A 20754-nucleotide genomic window follows, 5' to 3' on the forward strand; every position below is an offset into this window, starting at 1 on the left:
GGGAAGCATGGGAAGGAAGCAGAAAAGTGGGAAATTTTGTAGATTTTGGGTGGAGAAATCACTGTGGAGGATAGGCCTATATGGGACAGGGTGGAAGGGGCAGTGGACTTGGAAACTGCTTATATATTAGGGAGAACAGAAACATTTATTAAAGTAAGAAGTTTGAAAGGGCTAGTTTCCCTGACTCGATTCGGTGGAGATTCAGCCTGATTCAGTGGCCAGATCTCCAAATCGAATCAGAGGACCCTTTAATCTCTCTGAATTCAATTGGACCCTCCGAATCGATTCGGAAAGACTCGGTGATTCAGATACAGACACAGCTTTAAATGTTTTTTCTACATACCTTGAGGTACCAGCACAGCTTGTAAACGGTGCGATGCTGGGGTGCATAGTGTCCCACAGAAGCGTGGGGGGCTCCTCAGCATGTTCAGCAGCAGACCTGGAAGTGAACTAGGAGCACTTCCGGTCCACTTTGGGGTCCATTGGGGACTGCATGGGGACCCCCCCCCGTGCCTCTCTAGCTTGTGGGTCTGGAGGGCGCACCCAAAGTCCCCCCACGGCTGATCATGGAGTGCAACCCTCCCCCGCACTCCTGTGGGACACTCCATGTGCTCCAGCATTGCAGGATTCACAAGCTGCACCAGTACCTCAAGGTATGTTTAAAAAATAAATAAATAAATAAAAAATTTAAAGCTGTCTGTGTATGAATCGCTGATTCTATGAATCAGCATCGAATCTTCATATTCAGATTCGGCCAAATTGAATCAGGGACAGTGATCTGAATCAATGAATTGAATCATTGTCCCAGATTTGGGCCAAATCCAAATCGAATAGGGCCCACTTCACACACCACTAATGGGCATGAGTGATCTGTGTTAATGCAGCACTATGCAAAGTGAGGAACTTGTTGATCATGAAGGGAATGGATTTTACTACGAAGGAATGTTTACAGCTAGCCCTGTTTGAGCTCAAATATTACATGGAAAGGGCTGATAAGGAGGAAGATGAGAATAAGAGGGAGGAGATGTGGAGAAAAGCTAAATGAAAATACGTATTCACTTGAGTGCCTGAAATAGCGGGGTGAGAGAGAGGGCAGGGTAGGAAGGGTGACAGTTGTGGGACAAGATAATGTTAATGTAAACTGCTAAGAGATGAGGAGTTAGTATATTATGAGGCCTTATTGTATGATATAATGTTTGATATTTGTAAATATATATAAGAGGTTTTGTTTTTTTTGATAAAATGTTGAGTAGGGTTACCATACATCTGGGTTTTCCCAGACGTATCCTCTTTTTTGGCCCCATGTGCTGCGTTCTAGGTGGGTTTTTTAAATGCAAGCTAAATGTTTGGGATTTCCTTCCCCCGGTCTGTTTTCACTATGGCCACCACTAGGTAGAACTACAGTTCCCAGAATACCCAGTGCAGTGCCTGCGGGATTGGGAACTGAATTTGTGGTTTTGCTTTGCTCTACTGGTAGGAGCAGGAGGAGGGTGATCGGAAGCAGCAGGGAGCGGAGCACAGAGGCTGGGGAATGAAGGCCACTGGGCAGGGGCTGTGGGCCAGAATGAGCAGCACTGGCAGGGCCAGGGTATTGCTTTTTTGGGAGTGAGGGTCACTGGCAGGGCTGAGGTCAGTGGGTCAGGAGTGAGGGGCAGCAGCAGGGTTGCAGGGCATGGGGGCTGTCTTGTCAATGAGGGTCAGAGTGGGCAGGGGCAGGGCATTGGCATGTCCCTGCCCCCTCTACCCCGGTGTCCTCTTTTTTGGACCTGGAAATATGCTAACCCTATGTTGAATATAATAATAATAAAAAGGTTCACATCAGCATCTTGGCTTTTTGGCCAAAATAAGTGATCAGCTGAGAGCCTGACTGTTGCCTTAAGGGCAGAGAAAGAGATTAACAGAGCATAAGGATGGCAGGGGTGGAGGAGGGAAACCCAAAGCCCAAAACAATGGCAGAGGTGGCTGATAACTAGGAAGTGGAAAGAGAAATTAAGAGTGGAAACAGGTCTGGAGACAGAGGGAGAGTGGATAAAGGGCGAAAAGTGGAGAGGAAAGACAGCAAAAGACAGAAGCAGCAGCAAAGAAGAGGGTGGTGAGAGAGATGAGGCCAGAGGAATGACAAGAGCAGAGAAGAGCAGTAACAGATGGAGAAGGATCCTTGGGAGCATGATGAAAGGTCAACCCACTGGGAGTGGGATGGTGGGGAGATGCAGAAGAGGCATTGTGGGATCCTGGTCTAGAGCAGAGACTACAGATAAAAGCAGTGTTAACTAGGGATGGGGTGTAGAAGGGATTGACGACGAACAAATACAGTTTTGTGGAGAAGGTACTGTTCAAGATATTGGGGGTACAGATGGAACACCTCACCAGCATGATTGCTTTCTCCAGCTGACAGATGTGACAACTGACTTATTGTAACAAAGAAGGTTATGATCAATTTTGGGAGACATGCAGAGGAAGGGGAGAGGGAGGAATTAAAAGGGTTAACGTTTGTAGCAGCAGAATAGTCAAGGGAAAGAGTGATTATTGTTCAAATGTATATGGATATATTAGAGGCAGAAGACATAGATTTCCAGATACTTTTCTATCTGTAAGGAGTTCTGTGAGTGAGAAAGTGAGGGACATATATGGTATTTGGATGGGGTCTTGGCGGGGCTCAAGCAGCGTTAATACCAGATGAAAGCAGATAGGGCCAGATTGGGGTTTTATAATATACCATGGGCAACCAAAGCAATGTAGCAGATGTGGGAAGGAAGGGAACCTGTCTGCATACTGTTCGCTCATACTGTTACAGGTGTGAAGGGGGGGGCACAGAGCATCAGAGTGCTAGGAGTTCATAAAATTTTTGTTTGCAGGGAGTAGGGACACTTGTACCACAGGTGCCCAACAGCTTTTGCAACCAAACCCCCAAGGAACCAGAAGAATCAGAAAGGGACAGTTAGGAAGAAGAGGCAGGAGGAAGAGACTGAGATAGAAATGGTAGAGAAGACTATGCAGGGAGGAAAAACAGAGACAGAAAGAAGGGGAATCTCTGTAATAGAGAATGCACAAGGTAGACCTGCAGGCAAAATGGAATGAGAGCAGGGGACAGCAAACAAAAGATCCAAAGACACGGACTGGGAAACAGAAGAAGGAAGAAACCCAGCAGACAACAGAAGTGGAAATGGTGCAAGGAATGAGCCAGAGAGACAACCAGGGAAAAGGAAGTAAGTGCAGGGACAAAGTCAGGAAGAAGAAGCCTGATAAGAAGAAGGTGAATTAGAGCTGGAGAACAGCTTCCTGCAGCTATTAACTCCTCTGGGCTCCAGCCTTCAGTGGAGAGCAGGGGGTGGGAAGCATTGGGGAGGCAGAAAAACTGAAGCCTTCCTGAATACAAAAGTGATAAGACGGCTTGTAAGAGCACCAGACATGTAAAAGGGGAGTGGGGGGTGGAGTTGACCAGCATAGACTGGTCCCTTAAAGGGACAAGCACTGGGGTAACTTTGATTTAAATTACGACTTAAATCACTGGTCAGGAAGCCTCAATTTAATAACTGTTTTCTACAAAAAGTGCATTCTTCTTGTTTGATATCCTTTATTCATTTAACTTGAAATTTTGCACTTAGAGAAAGGTAAGGGCTTGATTGTGTGTACACAAACTTGTAGAGAGACAAGAGGGCTGATGGGTGGGTGACTGGTCAGGTCTGTTATCTCTCATCTCCATATACTGCTGTTAACAAGGATGTTATCTCTAGAGACAACAAACTCTCCCTATGAGAGGTGTTTGTGCCTAAAAGCTTGCAAAGAACAAGTTTTCCAGCTATTTAGTTGGTCTAATAAAAGATATCACATTTACCAAAAGTCTGTCTATGATCTCTGGAGACACAAATCCACAGTTTGAGAACCGAAGCTAAGCAGCACAGAGAAGCTTAATGGGATCTTCTAGACTGAGCACTGAGTGCCATTGGGTAGAGTGTTTTTTTTTTTAATCTCTACTAAACTATAGAGGGGCTCCTGGGAACCCTGTAAGATTGAGCCCCTAATATAGTCCATGGCCTGTTGCGACCTGTTCATAAAACTTCTAAAAAGGATACATGAATATATTGTCTCAAATAGTATATAATTAGAAGTTATAATCTTTTTCCATGATGATATCTTTGAGCTTTAACATATCTTAAATTAAAGCTATCTTTGGATAAGTTTATTTTTTAAGAAGCATCTTAACAACAAAAAAATAAATAAAAAATTCTGATTTAAATACAATAAAAATATTTTTTTATTTTCTTTTAGTTGTTGGTTTTTATCCACTCTGCCAGGCACAGTAGTTTAACACAAGCACAACTGCACTGACTATAGTTTCAGTTAATGTCAGGAGTGTCTTAACAACGAAAAGATGGGAACAGCTGTACAAATATTAAAGCAAGTAAAGGCAGAATGTGGTATACTGGGGGGAGGGATTATAAACATTTTGAGAAGAAGTGGAGATTGGACCATTGTGGTTGTCAGGGACAAATGAGAACAAAGTGGCTGGAATGATGATACTGTTCAAGAATGCAGAAGTGAAAACACAGCAGATGGAAGATATCATAAGTGGCAGACTGCAGCAAATGATAATATCAGTTGGGATAGCAGAATTGGAAGTTTTCAATGTATATGTATGACCAGAGTGGGGTGGGAGGAGACTCTGCATAGAAAGCTAGCACTTCACATGGTCGGAAGGAGACTGTGGATAATTGTGGGGGACTGAAATTTCATAATTGACATGGGTGAGCAAACGGGAAGTTGGGACTTCAATTCATTCAGAATATTAACAAATATAATTAAAGAAGAGTCACTAAGAGATGTGTGGGAAAGGGAGAAACTTTTCACTAGAACTGACCCCAATGGAAAGAAACAATCAAAAGTTGACTTCATGTTTGTATCAAAAGAAAGAGATGATATATGTACCATTTAGTGATCACTGGGTGGTAGAAGCAGAACAGAATCTTGATAAGGGCCCTGTAAGGAGGTAAAGGAGTGGAGGTTAAATGTGTGACTGTGACAAGGTAAGGAGATATGTGAAGCATATATGAGACAGTATGACGGGTGAAGAACACTGAAAAATATTTTAGGAGTACCAGCGGATGGTGGATGATGGTGAAGAGGACAGGGAAAACGATGAAAGACCTGAGAGAGCTACAAAGATGCAGGAGCTGCTAAAGGAAGCTGCAGAAGGAAGACAGATATGAGAAGAACTAGAAGAAACAAGGTGAGAGAGGGAGAGGTGGTTTAAAATAAAGATGAGAGAGAGAATGTTTTTATCATAGAATCGTGGAAGTAGGGTCGGAAGGGACCTTGTAGATCTTCAAGTCCGACGCCCCGCCTGGGCGGGAGAAAAAAACTGGACTCAAATGAGTCCAGCCAGGTAGGCATCAAGCCTTTTCTTAAAGATCCCCAGGGTAGGAGCCAGCACCACTTCCCCTGGAAGTTGATTCCAGCTCCTAGCCACCCTAACTGTCAAGTAGTTCTTGATACTTTATCACAAGCACTGGGTGGGAGAAAATGAAGAGCGGTCCTGATACTTTTCAGCTAGAGTGAAGATGGTGAAAGAATTAAAAGTGGTGTGGGAAGAAGGTGATACCTGGATGGAAAAGCAGGAGGAGGTGTTAGAGGCAACAAAAATATTTATTAAGAGCTACATCAGAAGAAGGAAGCAGACAGGAAGAAGATGAAAAATTAGCTGGAAGAGATTGAAGAGAAAGTAGAGGAGGAGGAAGCAAAGAAGATGGAAGAAAAGATAAGTGGAGGAGTGCTTAGAAGTCTTTAAAAGAGGGAAATCACCAGGAGCAGACAGACCACCAATAGAATTTTATGAGAAGTTTTGGGCATGGGTAGGAAGGGATATAGTGGACGCTTTTGAGGAAATAGCAGAAACCTCTAGAAGATAATACATGAAGATCAAGTATGTGCAGTAGGCCTGTGTGAAATGGCTAGTATTTAGTTCAGATTCGGCCAATTCGGGGGACAGTGATTTGATTCAGTGATTAGAATCACTGTCCTGAATCGATTCAGCCAAATCTGATTCAGAGATTCAGCTGCTGCTGAATTGGCTGAATCTTCGAATCACACAAGCCCCATCCCTCACCCGCTCTTGATGGCTGCCCTGTCTGCCCCAGCTCCCGGCTCTTTGAAAAAAAAAGAAGCCCCCACTGACTGGCTCCTGCCCAGTGTGGTGGGGGAGGTGTGTGATCCCTACTGCCCTGCACTGTGGGGGGGGGCTCTGCCATGAACACCCCCGAGGTCGCTGCAGCAGCCGGTCAGTTTGGGTTTTTCAGGTTTTTTTAAAGGCCTGTAGCTGGGCCAGGTGGGGCAGCCATGGTGGGGCTGGGAGAGCGGGCGGAGGTTGGGGGCTATGAGGGGGGACAGGGGCCACTCAGGGGTGCTGAGGGAGCAGGCAGGGGATGGGGCCTGGCAGGGGCCCCCCCATGGTCCCCTTCTCTGTCCCCCCCGCAATTTACCAGCATAGAGTCTGGGTCCAGCTCCCTGCTGCAGCCATGGGGACTGCTTGAATCGCCGAAGCTCTCCAAATCTTTTCTGAATCAATTTGGAGAGCTTCGAATCGATTTGGATCTTTTAACTGGTCCCCTGATTCAATTTGGATTTGGAAATTCAGCCACTGAATCAGGCCAGGTCTCCTCCAAATTGAATCAATACCTGAAGCTTTGCACAGCCCTAATGTGCAGTGCCAGGTACAAGGATCTCAAAAGCAATCAGAGTGATCAGAGATACACTCCCACATCCAAGAGAGGGAAAACAAACATAGTTATGGCAAACTTAGATTTAGAAAAAGCATATGACAGAGTAGATCATATGATTACATATTCCAAGTGCTAGGAAAAATGGGCCCCCAGAGAAATTTATATGTTGGATAAAACTACTGTATAGAGAAGCGGAGAGTCAAGCCCAAATTAATAGGCATCAAAGCAGAGCCTTTAAAATCCCTACGGGGTGAGGTAAGGGTGCCCCCTGTTGCCACTACTATTTGTGTGCAGCATGGAACCATTAGCACAAAGAATAAAAAAAGACAAAGTTATAAGCAGAGTAATGATACTGGGAGGGAGGGAGGTAAAATGTGTAGTATGCATGGATGATATAAAAGTGGTAGAGGAGAGGCTTTTGGTGGAAAGGGTGCTAAAGCATACATCAGAGTATGGAGAAACAACAGGGGCTAAGCTAAATAGATTGAAAAGCACCATAATGGGAGCAGGGAACTGGAGGGACTTGAAGAAGTTGGGCCTTCAGATAAGAGAGAGTGATATTAGAGTGTTAGGGATTCTGATGGACACTGAGAGGAAAGGTAATACAGCATGAGAAAAGGTGACACCAAGGATACTGCAGATACTTTGGTTATGATCTGGAAGGACACTGCCCTTTGCCAGAAAAGTGGCAGCAGTTAAGACTGTGCTACTGCCAATTATTTTATATACAGGAATTGTATTCCCACCAAAGTGGTGGCAGATAGCAAGAGTTCAGAAGGAAATAAGTTCTTCTGGAATGCCAAAAGAGAAAGGTTGGCTAGATTTGAACTGTACAAAGCAAGAGAGATGGGGGGGATGGGGCCGCTGAACTTGGGATTGTTCATCTATGCAAAATATGTACGCTTGATATGCAAGGCAGTAATGGATGGAGTGGGGGAAAGCAGTGCATGTCACCCGATTTCACACAGCTGCAATTTTGAGGAAATGGACAATATATCAGACCTCCTTGAAGAGTCCATGGGAATGACAACCACCAATTCATTATTTCAGGATGGAAGGATGCATGCAGGGAGAAGAGAGATACAGAGAGAGACAGAATGGCACCAATGGGAAACTTCACAGAAGAACAAGTGAAGGAAGTGTGGGGACCAGTGATGGGTCAACAACTAAAAGGGGAACATGCTGACCTAGCATGGATGGTTGTAAGAAATATCTTGCTGGTGAGAGAAGTGCAACACGCATGGGGCTTGTTGAGCTCATTTAGGTGCCCAAGGGAGAGGTGCAGGGAAGAAGAAATGGTGGGGCATATTTTGCAAGAGTACATATGCAAAGGGAGTGTGAGAAAAGGTTCGCCACTTTCTGAGTGTCACCAAAATAAACCTATTGTTAGCGTGGGAGATGGTACTATATGACCTCATACCAAAGAGATTGGAGGTAGCATTAAGGACTTTTTTAGCATGTGATAAAACTAGTTTATGGAAAGTAAGCAGCCTCTGGGTGTTTAAGGGGTGGTTTTTCATTGAAAGAGAGCACCTGAAGCTTGGTCTGCATGAACTGAAATACTACATTGATCGCAGCAATGAAGAGGCGGAGAAGTGGAGGAAAAAGGACTGGACACATTTATAGATATTAGGGTCAGAAGGGACCTCAGTAGGTCATCGAGTCCGACCTCCTGCCTTGGCTTGTTTCACTAAACCAACAGAGAGGACTGATGGAAGGAGTGGAGAGTTTTAGGTGGTTACTGAGGTAATCATATTTGGTGGGTTTCAGTATGAAGAAAAAAGAGTTTTGTTAAGAGGTTCTTTTGTGGGAAGTTGATGCATCTTGTTTAAGGGTTTAATATATGTAGTGGTATGTTTTTGGATATGTAGTTGTTTTTGTGATATGAAATTCTGGTAAAAGAAAGTTGCTCAGTATGTGAAATTTTGTAAGTGTAGGGCAGGGACAGGCAATTATTTTGGGTGGAGGACCTCTTAACGAGGTTTGGTGAGCTGTCAAGGACTGCATGGGTAGCACCATCCTTGACAGGTGCCCTGCCCCCTGGCTGCCATCTTGGGATGAGAAGTTCCACCCCTGACCTTTGCCACCAGAAGTCCTTCCCTTTGCCCCTCAAAAATGCTCCTTTTGGAAGGGGGAAGTTGCCATGTTAGAACCAGAAAAAAATGAATTGTACACTAAAAGCCAAACACCTACTATAAGATATTTGAATGTTATTGTAAACAATATTTTGCCATGATTTATATTTGTGTACTGTACATAGAGGTGATTGCATAATAACTCAAAAATTAATACTTAGTCTTTTATATCGGGGGTGTGGTGTGGTGGGGGTGTGTATGGTGGGGTGTGGGAGTGTTTAGGGTGGAGTGTGGGGGTGTGGCTGTGTGTGTGGGGGGTGTAGGGTATGTTGGAGGGTTGTGTGGCATTTGTGGGGTCTGGGTTGGTGGCTCTGGAACACACTGGCCTCTCCTGCAGTCTCTCTCCCTATCAGCATATTTACCCAATGTGAGCCCTGTGTTTTATAGTCATGCTTAGCGTTTGCTACATTTAATAAAGTTCTGTTGCTGAGCACATGCTGCTTTTGGCCACAGTTTATAGATAGACAGTGTATTTAGTGAGATTTTGTTGTATGCCATTATAAGATGAAGGGCTTTTCCCCCCATGCCAATGGGAGGGTGGGGTGACGGGAGGGAAACTCATTTTGTATTTGAGTAAATATGGTGGTACCACTCTCACCTTTTTCAGGGGCTAAAACATCTTCATTTCTGCCACCAGGGCATGGTACCTTCATAGCTTTTCTCCAGTGGCATGTTGTATATTTTAATCTAGTTGGACATTGGATTTAATGAGTAGTGCTGTTCTGACCTCTTTATCTTGGTATCTGTGTGGCATGCTGGAATTGGTTATGGTTGTTGTATTGGTATTATTCTTCTCCTGAAAAAGTGAGCAAAGCCTGAATTTGGTTGCAGAGGCTTTGCTTACTTGGAAGTGTTTTGTGGTAAGCTGGAACTGATGGAAGGACTCTTACCCCAACTTGTCTTGCAAAGCTGTGGCATTCAGACAAGCAGTCTACTGCTAGCTATTGTTGCATGGTGGCGAGGAGGGAATTTTAGACCATACCAATTATTCCACCCCAGTACAAGATTTTGATTACAAGGTTCTGAGTTGTGAGTTGTTTCCGTTGTATTCGACTCTTATTCATGTACGAGCTGGGAGTAGGAGTGGTTGCATATGTTACTGTAGGCATGTTCCTTCGCTTGTAGGCTCTGCCCATAAGGCTGTTACTTTCTTGAGGAACTCCTCAGGCAGAACGTACTGATAAACAGTTTTTAAATCAATGAAATGGGGGCAAAACCCCCCACCAAAAACAACACCCCAAAAAACACCAAAAAAGACCCTTATTGTCTTGTTGTGGGCACTTAGGAACCCTGCAGTTCGGACTTTCGTGCAGCCATCTGGCTTTTCCACGCAGCCCATGGTTCAATACACCATCTGTTTCTGGCTCGTGAACTATTTCCTTGCAGTTACTGCCCTGTGGTTCCACTCTCTGGAGCTATTAAACTCTGTGAGCTATTCCCTCAGCAGCAGCCTTCCCACAGCTGCCACTACTCAATAGGGCTGGCTACCCCCTCTTAAGGGGGAAGGCCACTGTTACAATTACATCTTTCCTGTATCACTCATCTGCTCTTTTCAGCTAATAAGGTTAACAAGATCTTTATTTTTAATGTGAACGAATCTGTTTTTGCTTCTTATTGTCTCTGCTGTGCAACAGCAAGGGCTCAAGCTATTTGTTAAATTCTCAGGGATGCACTGGGACAGTAAATAATTGTGCCTTTCAATCTTGATGCTCTTCCACCTTTCCATGATGAGTTCATTTTCTATAAAATAAAAGCCATGGTAGTCTCTTACTGTATTTATGCCTTCAAGTATTGCAGGCAGGAAATATAATTAAAATCTTTGTATGCTTTTAAATTAAGATGTGTATTTCAGTTCAGAAGACATTCCACCAACAGATCGATAATACTGTGTTGGCTTTATCCGTCAGAAATGAGCTCTGATACAGGGGGAAATGGGGCTGTGATGGCTAAGACACAAAAGTTTGGCTTGCTTTTGCAGCAAGTAGCTAAATTTCCAGCCTGGACCTGGTGTCACCGCTAAGATTGGGTGCCAGTTCATTTTGCAAGAAGGATTTGCATGCAGGAGAAAGGGTCTCCAACAGTAGTCAGGAAGATGGCAGATTGGGAAAAGTTGTCAGGATTTAGGTGATTCTCTTTGAAGACAGACCTGTGAGAGACCTGCTTGGGGCAAGGAGGGTGAATGCACAAAGAAAAGTGCAACCTAACTCTGTAACCCTGGATGAAGGAAACTGGGAGAGGGGATTATTTGTGGACTCCTGCTGATTGGGGAAGGGACTTCTTTAATCCTAAGAGAGTCGAGGACTGCTTACGTTAGGGAACCACAATAGTTTAACAAAACAGCCCTCCAGGGTCTGTCCTAGAAGAATTGGAGAGCATATTGGTAGAATTAGGAAGCCAACGGAGGAAGAGTAGAGGACTTAGACATTGCCTCTTTGTCACTTTTTTCTGGGAAGAGGTTTTGGTACTAAGAAGTGGGGAGGAATTATTCTTTGTGATTTGGGTCCTCGTTTTCAAGAACTACCTGTTTCAGGCAACATCAGTAAGTCAAATTTGGGGAGAACTGATCTTTGTGGGATGGCTTTAGGGTCTCATATCGGTGAGACCTGTACTTCAGGGAGGGGAGAGGTGTCTGTCTTGGGTGAGTGACTCTTTGTAGATAGTGTCTCAAGTGAGCTGATCTGAGAGTCGGACTGTGTCTCAACTGGGAGATTGGAAGCTTCTGTTTGGGGGGAAATCATTTTAATCTTTTGCCTGAAACATCTCAATACCTGGATCTGGTACAGCTAGTGTTGAGCTTTATGAGTCTTAAGCTGGAGGAGCAAGAAGATGAAATTCTGCTTCAGTGTCAAATGGAAAGCATACTTCAGTACTGGCTGTTGCTTCACACTCTGGGGAACTTCTGTGGTGTCCAATAGCATCATTCCCCCTCACCAGTTCACTTATTCCAGATGGGAATCCAGGCTCTGCCATGACTAATCTCTCTGTATACTCTTTGCTACTATAAAACCTGGTGGCACATACTTCCCCAAGTGCATCTTGTTCATCACTCAAAGATATAAGCCTGCCTTTGACACAATAACTAACTGTATTGTCAATTACTTCAAATGAAGCAGCAGCCGGAGGAACAGACAAACTGCTTAAAAACAAAGATCTTGTTTTCTTGTGAATGTCTCTAGGAGTAATCTTTTATTTTTTTTTTTTAAAAGAAAAAGACAGGGAGGGGAAGTACAGAGAAGTGATAGATAAGCAGAAAGTTTTCCAAAGTTCTGAAACACTGGCAGGTCTTCAAAACCAATCTCATTTTCAACTGCTGTCAGCATTGCTTCTAAAATTTCGTGACATTCCAACCTTTTGTGCAGCGCTGCACTTGAGTGTTACTGTACTGAAACCAGTTTATAGGTTGATGGTATTGGGATCCTTTGGAAGATCTTATTGCTTTACATTTTCCCGTCCCTTTGAATTTTTGCATTGCATTTAGGGTAATATTGCACCCACTCTTTACACTCACGTGAAAAAATGCCACTGCTTTGTTGCTGTGTTGGGATGCTGCATTGTCTGTCACTTAGCAAACACAGCTGTTACACCTCATGTTGTATTCAGGGATGCAGCCGAGGCAGTTATTTTCATCACCTGGGGAATAAAAAAAGGGCTTTCCAATGGCTAGTTTAGATGTCCATCTTTCAAAACTTGAGCCAATTGGCTAGATCGTCATTCTGAGTAAATTGCTATATCTTTGTTGACATCAGTAAAGCTGTGCTAATTTATTCCAGTTTAAAGATCCAACATGGACTTTCACCAGTTACTTATCTGCTGTGAACATTTTTTTTCCTTCATTAATTTCTAAAGTAAAATTTCATCTCTTGCCGCACTTTGAAATACCAGGAAGAGGCAGTTGGGTGTCAGAGAGTTTAGGCTGTATTAAAGTATCAGTTCAATCTAACTTGCTTCCCTTCCTTTCCATGCAAACAGAGAGCACCAAGTCAAGAACAACTCAGTGGGAACGGTATAGGCCAAGTAGCAAATGAGAAGTAAACCGGTGATACTTTGAGGAGGTGGCCGTATATGCACTTGCCCTCTTGTTAACCCTATAATGTAATAACGCCATTGACTTCTGGAATTTCACAGCTGTGGCCTTTGCTCCACCCTTATTGCAAGACAGTGCCCCTGAACTGAAGCTTTAATTTAAAAATGTTTTTTTCCACCCATGACATTGAGATGACCTTGAAAACACTGACTGGGTGTAAATCATGTGCAGCGTTTTGTGTTTGATCCTGCAGGCAACCTGGACTGGAGCTCCAGGATAAGTATGAGGTACCCCTCCTGCACCAGAGGGGGTCATGCTTTCTGAAACTAAAAGGTTGCAACATATCTGTTAACTTTTTATTTCACTGCTGATCATTTGAGCAGAATTAGCCTAACTGACTTATCCTATGATCCCAGATTGCTGCCCCAGGTTGCCTCCTGTCCGGGTACCAAAGGCTCCAGATTTGTTCCTAGCAGCTTTCATGATTTGGTTATATGTGGTCAATATAAAACTCTGTGGCATACTGAAAATACAAGGCCCTGATTGTGCTATTTACGCTAAGAGTTCATTTAATAATAATGGCCAGTCTTTTAATTTACATACAACTGCTGTAATTTCCACTTTACCACATCAGAGTGCCACAGAACTCAAGTGTTTTTTTTTCTGCAGGGTTTAGGTTCAGTTTGTCATGGAGTACATGGGGGCCTTGCTTGTAAGGCAGACTAGAGAAGGAAGAGTTTTTAGGGTCTGATCCAAAGCTCACCAAAATGCAGTGGTTTTTTTTAGCTATTTGTTGTTGTGCCTATCAGTGAGGTTATAAAAGCCAGCTGGGGACAGGGGAAGTCATAAAGCCCTGAGACTGTATTATAATCTAAAGCAAAGAAGATCTGTTCCTTGAACACCTTTAATCTTCAGCGTCAAGTGTTTTTTGGGTACGTCTACACTGCATACCGCAGGGTAGAGTGGAAGTATCTGAGCTAGCTTTAAATCAGGTAAATTAGTTTGCGCTCAGCTTCATGATCCCAGATCTATGCTGCTTCATTCAGAACCCTCAAGTATCTACACTGCACTACATTCAAGGCAGTGAATGTGCATGCACACGCACACATAAATTACAGAGGCTGTAATGTCTGTTTTTCTTGATACTTTTTTTCCTCTTGCTTTTATAGTATATCTACAGGTATAATGGACATTTCTTATTTAGTCAAGGAGTCGTCACCTCATAAGGCTGACAAAAGTGCTGCCTTAACTCACTGGGCATTGGCTTCCATGGACTTTTAAGCATATCCTGAAGGTAGAGAGGCCTCCAGAGGAATTAAAGTATCATGTGAGCAGGAATAAAGGAACTGATATTTCTGTATCTGTTATTGTTTTGTTTAGATTTCTCTGAATTGCTCAGCAGTGGTGGTTGAAATCCATCTACAGTGGTATCTGATTCTCAGTTTGCTCACCCATGCGTGTTTGAAGGCACAAAGGTTAAAGCAGCTTTGTTCACTTCGATGGCCAGCTTTTGATGTTCAGCAAAACTATCCTTAACATGTCATAAAGTTGATACTTGTATAAAGAAGTCCCGTATTATACTGACAAGGTCAGTGAGACTTTGGGATATGAACCCCACTTAAGTTAATGAATGCACCAGAGGGAAGGTTTTTTTTAACTGAAAAACCCAACTGGTTAAAATGATAGTCTAAATGGAAAAATTTCCACAACGTGGAAGAATTTCAGTGTTGTTACCTGCTAGAAGGGGATCTTTCATTTCTCTTTTCCTTCTTTATCTATTCTATTCCCTCTTGGTCTGATAAACTAACTGACCTCTTATGTCTGATTGCCTAGTACACTGTGTGAAGAGGTGAGCTGTACTTTTCTGTGAGTTAGCTGGAGAAGTTGTGTTCCCTGACCCTTGACCTGACAGGTAAAGTCTTGGTTGTATGGAGATTTAGCTATATTTGTGTGGAGGGTTCATTACAGGAGGGGCTCTGCACACCAGGACAGCAATGAATCTCATTTCAAAACTGTCTCTTCTGGCTTGTTGAATTTAAATATTGTAAGTCCAGCTGGGAGAGAGGTTTCAGAGATCCATACTCTTGCATATTCAGAGAATGTTCAGCTATATTTTGGATTCAAGGTCCAGTACAAATCCTGCATAACATTAACTGGCTCCTTATATTCATTACTTCTTGGATGCATATGAGCTTTTCTGCCTTCTCTCTTAAAACAGATAACACCAGAATGACCCTGCCAACTGTATGTCCCCATGCTTTCCCATGTGTCACAGCCTGTTTCAAAAGCAGTAAAAGACAATAGGAAGACTATTCCTGTGGCGCTCCAAAACAGAAGGTCCCATATGACAGCCTGACCATTTGTGACATGGCAACAACCTCCCAGGAAACATTAACTTAATCCATTATGCATTTCCCAAGTGCTGTGCTATTGCATTCAATCTGGGTTGCATCCTCCATCAAGCCATGTTGTGCATCACTAACAAGTGAGGACCAAAAGCAGTCTGCTGTCAAGGACACAAATATGACAGATAGCACACAGTAGAATTCTTTCCAGTTTTCTGGAAGTCCTTAAGATGTGTACACAAAAGCTGCCCATCCATGTGCTGGTTTGCATTGTAATTACTACACCTCAGAGCAGACTTGATTAATGTAATTAATATGCTCCAGCATGGTTTCACTGTCATGTGTATAAGCCAGCATAAGTTTAAAAATGGCTGCAGGGGCATTTTATCTAAACCTCTTCAAATGAGGTTTAGATAAAGCATTGTATAGCCATTTTTAAACCCACAGGGACTTAATACACCTGGCAGTGAGGTGTTTTAATTAAAGCAGCTCTCTGGGAAGTGCTGTAATTAAAAGCCACCCACCACTCCCAAGTACATATATAGGCAGTCAGTGGGAGAAAGATGCAGTGAGCCTCTCTGCTACAGTGGGCCCAGTCTAACCAAGATATTTCTTTGGCATTGCAGTGTTAGGTCACTGGCGATGCTGTTCATCTCCTCTGCTGTTTTCCTTGTGGCACAATGCACAGTGTTTTTAGTTTTGTTTTCTTCATAGATTTCATAGACATTAGGGCTGGAAGGGACCTCAGAAGATCATCAAGTCCAGCCCACGCCTGAGGGCAGGAAGTCAGCTGGGGTCATAGGATCCCAGCAAGATAAACATCCAAATTTCTCTTGAAGGTGTTCAATGTAGGTTCTTGAACCACCTCCAATGGCAGGCTATTCCAGACCTTGGGGGCTCGGACAGTGAAGAAATTCTTCCTTATGTCCAGCCTGAAACGGTCTTGCAGGAGTTTATAACTGTTCAACCTTGTCATCACTTGGGGCGCTCTGATGAACAATCGTTCCCCCAGATACTGGTGGTCACCCCTGATAAACTTGTAGGTGGCCATCAGATTACCCCTGAGCCCGTGCTTTTCCAGGCTAAAGAGTCCCATAGCTCTCAGCCTGTTGTCGTAAGGTCTGTTTTCCTGACCTCTGATCATGCGTGTGGCTCTTCTTTGGATTCTCTCAAACCTCTCCACATCCTTTTTGAATTGTGGAGCCCAAAACTGCTGGAGTACTGGTGTCCTTAATGTCCTTTGTGGCTGTGGCCTGTGGAGAGTTGAAGTGGATGGTTTTCAGGACTTTGGAAAAATTGTTGCCTGTGAGTGCTGGGGACTGGACTTGATGGCTTTGAGAGGTTCCTTCTATTTCTATGTTCTTTATGTCTTTTTGTTCCTAATGTAGTTCAGATACCAGCTATGTAAGCTGCAATAACATAATGATTTGCATCTACATATACAGCGCTGCTTTGTTAAAGCTGAAGTGGTTTAATGGTTAGATCCCAGGACTCAGAGCCCAGAGACACAGATTGTATGCATAGTTCTGTTACTAATTTTCTGTATCAGTTGGGGCAGATTATTTTAACACTTTACATCCTACTTTCCCCTTTGTCTTGTCTGTTTAAACCAGTGGTTCTCAACCTTTTTAGACTCCCAACACCCCTTGCTAGACTGTGGCACCCCTTGGGAAATGTCAGCTTTTAGTTGATTTTTGAGTACAGAAAAATAATAGAGCCGTTTTTCTGTTGCAAAGAACTCAGAAAGACCAAAACAAGTTAGAATGCTTTTAACATTATGGATTCCTATTTGAAATCTCTGTCGTTTATCTTATGAATCATCATGGTTTGAGCCCTTAACACTGTTAACATTGCATCGCATTCAGAAGCACCCCTGAAAAGATCTTGAAGCACCTCAGGGTGCCACATCATCCTGGTTGAGAATCACTGATTTAGACTGTCAGGGCTTTGGGCAGAGGTTGTTTCTTATGATTTATTTTAACACTACCAACCACACTTGGGCCTTGGTTTTGGTTGGGGAATTGGTATGCCACCTTAGTCCAAATGATAAAATAACAACATGGATCTCTAGGTCCAAAAAGTTACAAAAGTTTTCATAGCACAGGCGCTGAATATATTATGAAAGGGATTCTTTTTTTTTTGCCATTAACACTTTAGTCCTCCTGACAGCTTTTCCAGCTGTTACATGTGGGCAGATCTCAAATGTGGGAGGAGCATGTAAAGAACTGCAAGTAGAGGCAAGTTTTCCAGCAGTGTTCTGCAGTGGATAAGAGAGAGCTTTTGCCAAGGTACAGCAGTGTGTACTGCCTTAAAGCTAGGGGCAGACATTACACACAAACCAATTTAAGTGATGAGAAACTGGTTTAAACCTGTAACAGAACAGATGTTCAGTGCACATAAACCAGTTTGAAAATGGCTGAAACCAGTTTGAGATAAATGTGGTTGAATGTAGTATCAGACTTAACTGATTTGGGTCAAACTGGGTTATGCAATGTCTGTCCCAGACCCTTTGCTGGTTTAAACTAAACCAGACACTCCCAACATCCCCGCATGCTCTCTGGGCTGGGCAGGGCTTTCTGCTCCACAGCAGGGCTGGTCCCTCCCCTCTGCTCCCTGGCTGGAGTCCAGCAGAGACTGACAGGCACAGCAGGGTCTGCCTAGCTTCCCCCTGTCCCCACCCCCCCACTCGCTGTATAAGCAGAGATCCCTTCCTCCTCTCTCCCACAGCACAGATTATACCCAGCATGTGGTATGCTAGCTAAGACAGTGTAAGGCAGATAGGACACTGACCACTTAGGGCTTTTTGGAGTAAATCAGCAGCTCAGATGGTAATGTCCCTGCATTCCTTCCTTTGGAAAAGGCAGACAAGGTTCTGATATCTTTTATTAGACCAACTAAATAGTTGGAAAACATTTTCTTAGCAAGCTTTTAGGTTTAAAAACCCTTTGTCAGGCTGAGGAAGCATCTGCAAGTTGGTGTATGTTCTACCTGTATGGAATGACTAGTAAAGAAGTCAGAAGCTGGTATGCATTTTCCTTTGGAAAAAGCTGTTTAAGACGAGCTTGTAACAAGGGAGGCTTTCTTTTCTGATGGGGTGTTAAATGCTGATAACTGAGCTGATAAATATTCTGTTATCAAGGTGTGGGGGGTGGGGATGACTCCCTAATCAGTATCCTGCCAGGGCTTGGCCACACCCCACTTAGCTCAGCCCTACTCAAGGGAAGGGAGGGCTAGTGCCCCCCCCCCCCCCAGCTTCTAGCCTGAGCCACTGCAGTCATGTGCCTGCATTTTTGGCATGTCTGTGCAGTTACAAAACTAATTTAGCCTAGCCAGCTTAGACTAACCTGTAAAGACTGAGATCAATTCAAGGTCAGGCTTTTTACATGTCTGTCCCTAACCTAAGGGTTGATGTCAGTTGCATTTTCCTCTATTTCTGAGGGACTTCCTGCTGAGAAGTCTCTTGATGTTTTAGTGTACTGGCGTAAGGAATATAGATTCACTTTTCATGAGACCTATGAGAGCCAGGTTGTACATGTCAAAGTTTCCTAACCCATTTTCAAAGAATCTAGGAAGATGCATCCTCTAGCAAGTGTCTGCTTGATCTTCTTGACTGCTAATGTTTGCTTTGTGACCTTTCCATCAGCAAATCTGTGTGTAGAGGTAGGTACAAGTCTGCTCAAGTATGGTTCTACCTCTGTGATGGATACTGGACATCAATTAATAATCCCCAGAAATGTATTATCTTCTTCTGTTCTTATTTTGGTCAGACAAACACCTTGCTGGGGTCATTGCTAGATAAACACCTTGCAAGACAAACACCTTGCTGGGATCATTTGATCCCAGTACTATTTCCTGCCATGGCAGGGGGTTGGACTTGATCTGCTCAGGTCCTTTCCCACCCTTCAAACTATGAAACTATGAAGATTTAGGATGGCATTTTGGAAAAAAGAGTGCAGTGCATGAGACAAGAAAGGCATCTTTCAGTCAAATCCTGCTGTTTTTTTCAGAACATAATATTTTAAGCAGATGTGGTGCCCTGGTGGCACAGATGTCTATTTCAGGGATCTCAAGAACATATGGCATATGGGCCAGCTACCTAGAATCACAAGATTGTAGAATCATAGGGTTGGAAAGGATTTCCAGGGTTAACTGATCCACAAAATTATGGAACAAATTTTCATTCAGGGAGCACCTGGATTGAACCAAGGCGCTTCCTGATCTGCAGTTACATACTCCACCATTGAGCTATATATCCTTTCTGCCAATGTATTCAAAGTCTCTTGAATATCAGTTTTAATTTTTTTTAAGTAAGTTTTTAGTCCTCATGGTTTTTGTAATGACCTTCTAAACATGAACCAAGGATAACTGATGGAGTGATATCTGACTGAGTAGGAGGACAGCCCAAAAGAATGACTCAGAGGAGTGAACACCACTGTCTGCCATTCTGCCATTAAAGTCCAGAGGTGGCAATTGAATTTCACTGATCTAGTCAGGGGAAGAGAAGAGAACAAGAGGGCAGAAAAGCAAAGAATAGAAATACTACTGATTGAAAGGGGAGCATATTTTTCTTCTGCACAATAAACATGAAAAGCAGGTACTAAACAAAAAATAAGTGAATATTTGGTTGCTTCATAAAGCTCCTCAAGCCTCCTCCTGCTATCAGTGGACATTTCACTATGCATTGTTGGGGAGGATATAGCCTCTACCTAGCCCCAAAACAAAGATGCCAGCCACCACCTCTTTCAAATTAGTTTAGTACCACTTGTCTACTTGGAGCTTGGATGTAGCCAGAGAGTTACTGTCACTAAGTTGCAGGAGGGTTTAGTGATGGTTGCAATGCAGTTGCAGCATGAGCGACTGGTGCCTCCTGAATCTGGGGGGGTACCCACAGAAGCTGCCAATGGCGGTGGCCCTGTTGTGGGGGGCACCAGCTCTGCCAACAGCATCAGTGTTGGCCGGCATGGAGGCAACAGCCCCATTGGGGGGGGGGGCACATGCACCCCTGTGCACCCCCTACCAGTTGCCTATGAGTTTCAGTGTGGTTTCCTGGGTAAATCTCTGAGGTGTCCTGTGAACTTTGTGGGGATAAGTTCACCTTTCAGTTTTGTTTATATAAAATTTCCCTGGAAGTCCATTTATAAGCATTTGGAGCAGGAAAGGCTGATCATCAGGGATCCTGGTCTTCCCTGGTTAAAAATAGCAAATTATCTGATTTAACAACCCCCACCCCTCAAAACCCATGTTTTTCTGTGATTAAAATGTGATTATATATATATCAATAAAACAGTGTATTCAACTGATACCCATATATATACATTTAACATCATTATATATACAAATTTATATATATGGGTATCAGTTGAATACACTGTTTTATTGATATATTTACAATTTTAAAACAATTTGGAAGCTTACCAGTGCCTCACTCATTACAATAAAATAAATTCTAGATACCGGTAAATGTTGATGTTTATCATGGAAAATCAGAACTCATCCTGCCCTCTTCGCTCACCAGGATGCAGGTCCAGCTCCAG

General features: G+C 43.4%; 1 protein-coding gene across 1 annotated transcript in view; it reads left to right on the forward strand.

Annotated features, from left to right (window-relative positions):
• The window catches only part of TMEM178B (transmembrane protein 178B), a 353447-nt gene that overhangs the window by 31377 nt on the left and 301316 nt on the right, over positions 1-20754 (forward strand). The gene's annotated exons all lie outside the window — the stretch shown is intronic.

The sequence above is a fragment of the Crocodylus siamensis genome, chromosome 4 (genome assembly GCF_052110815.1).
Source record: "Crocodylus siamensis isolate JL-2025a chromosome 4, ASM5211081v1, whole genome shotgun sequence".
Taxonomy (NCBI): Eukaryota; Metazoa; Chordata; order Crocodylia; family Crocodylidae; genus Crocodylus; species Crocodylus siamensis.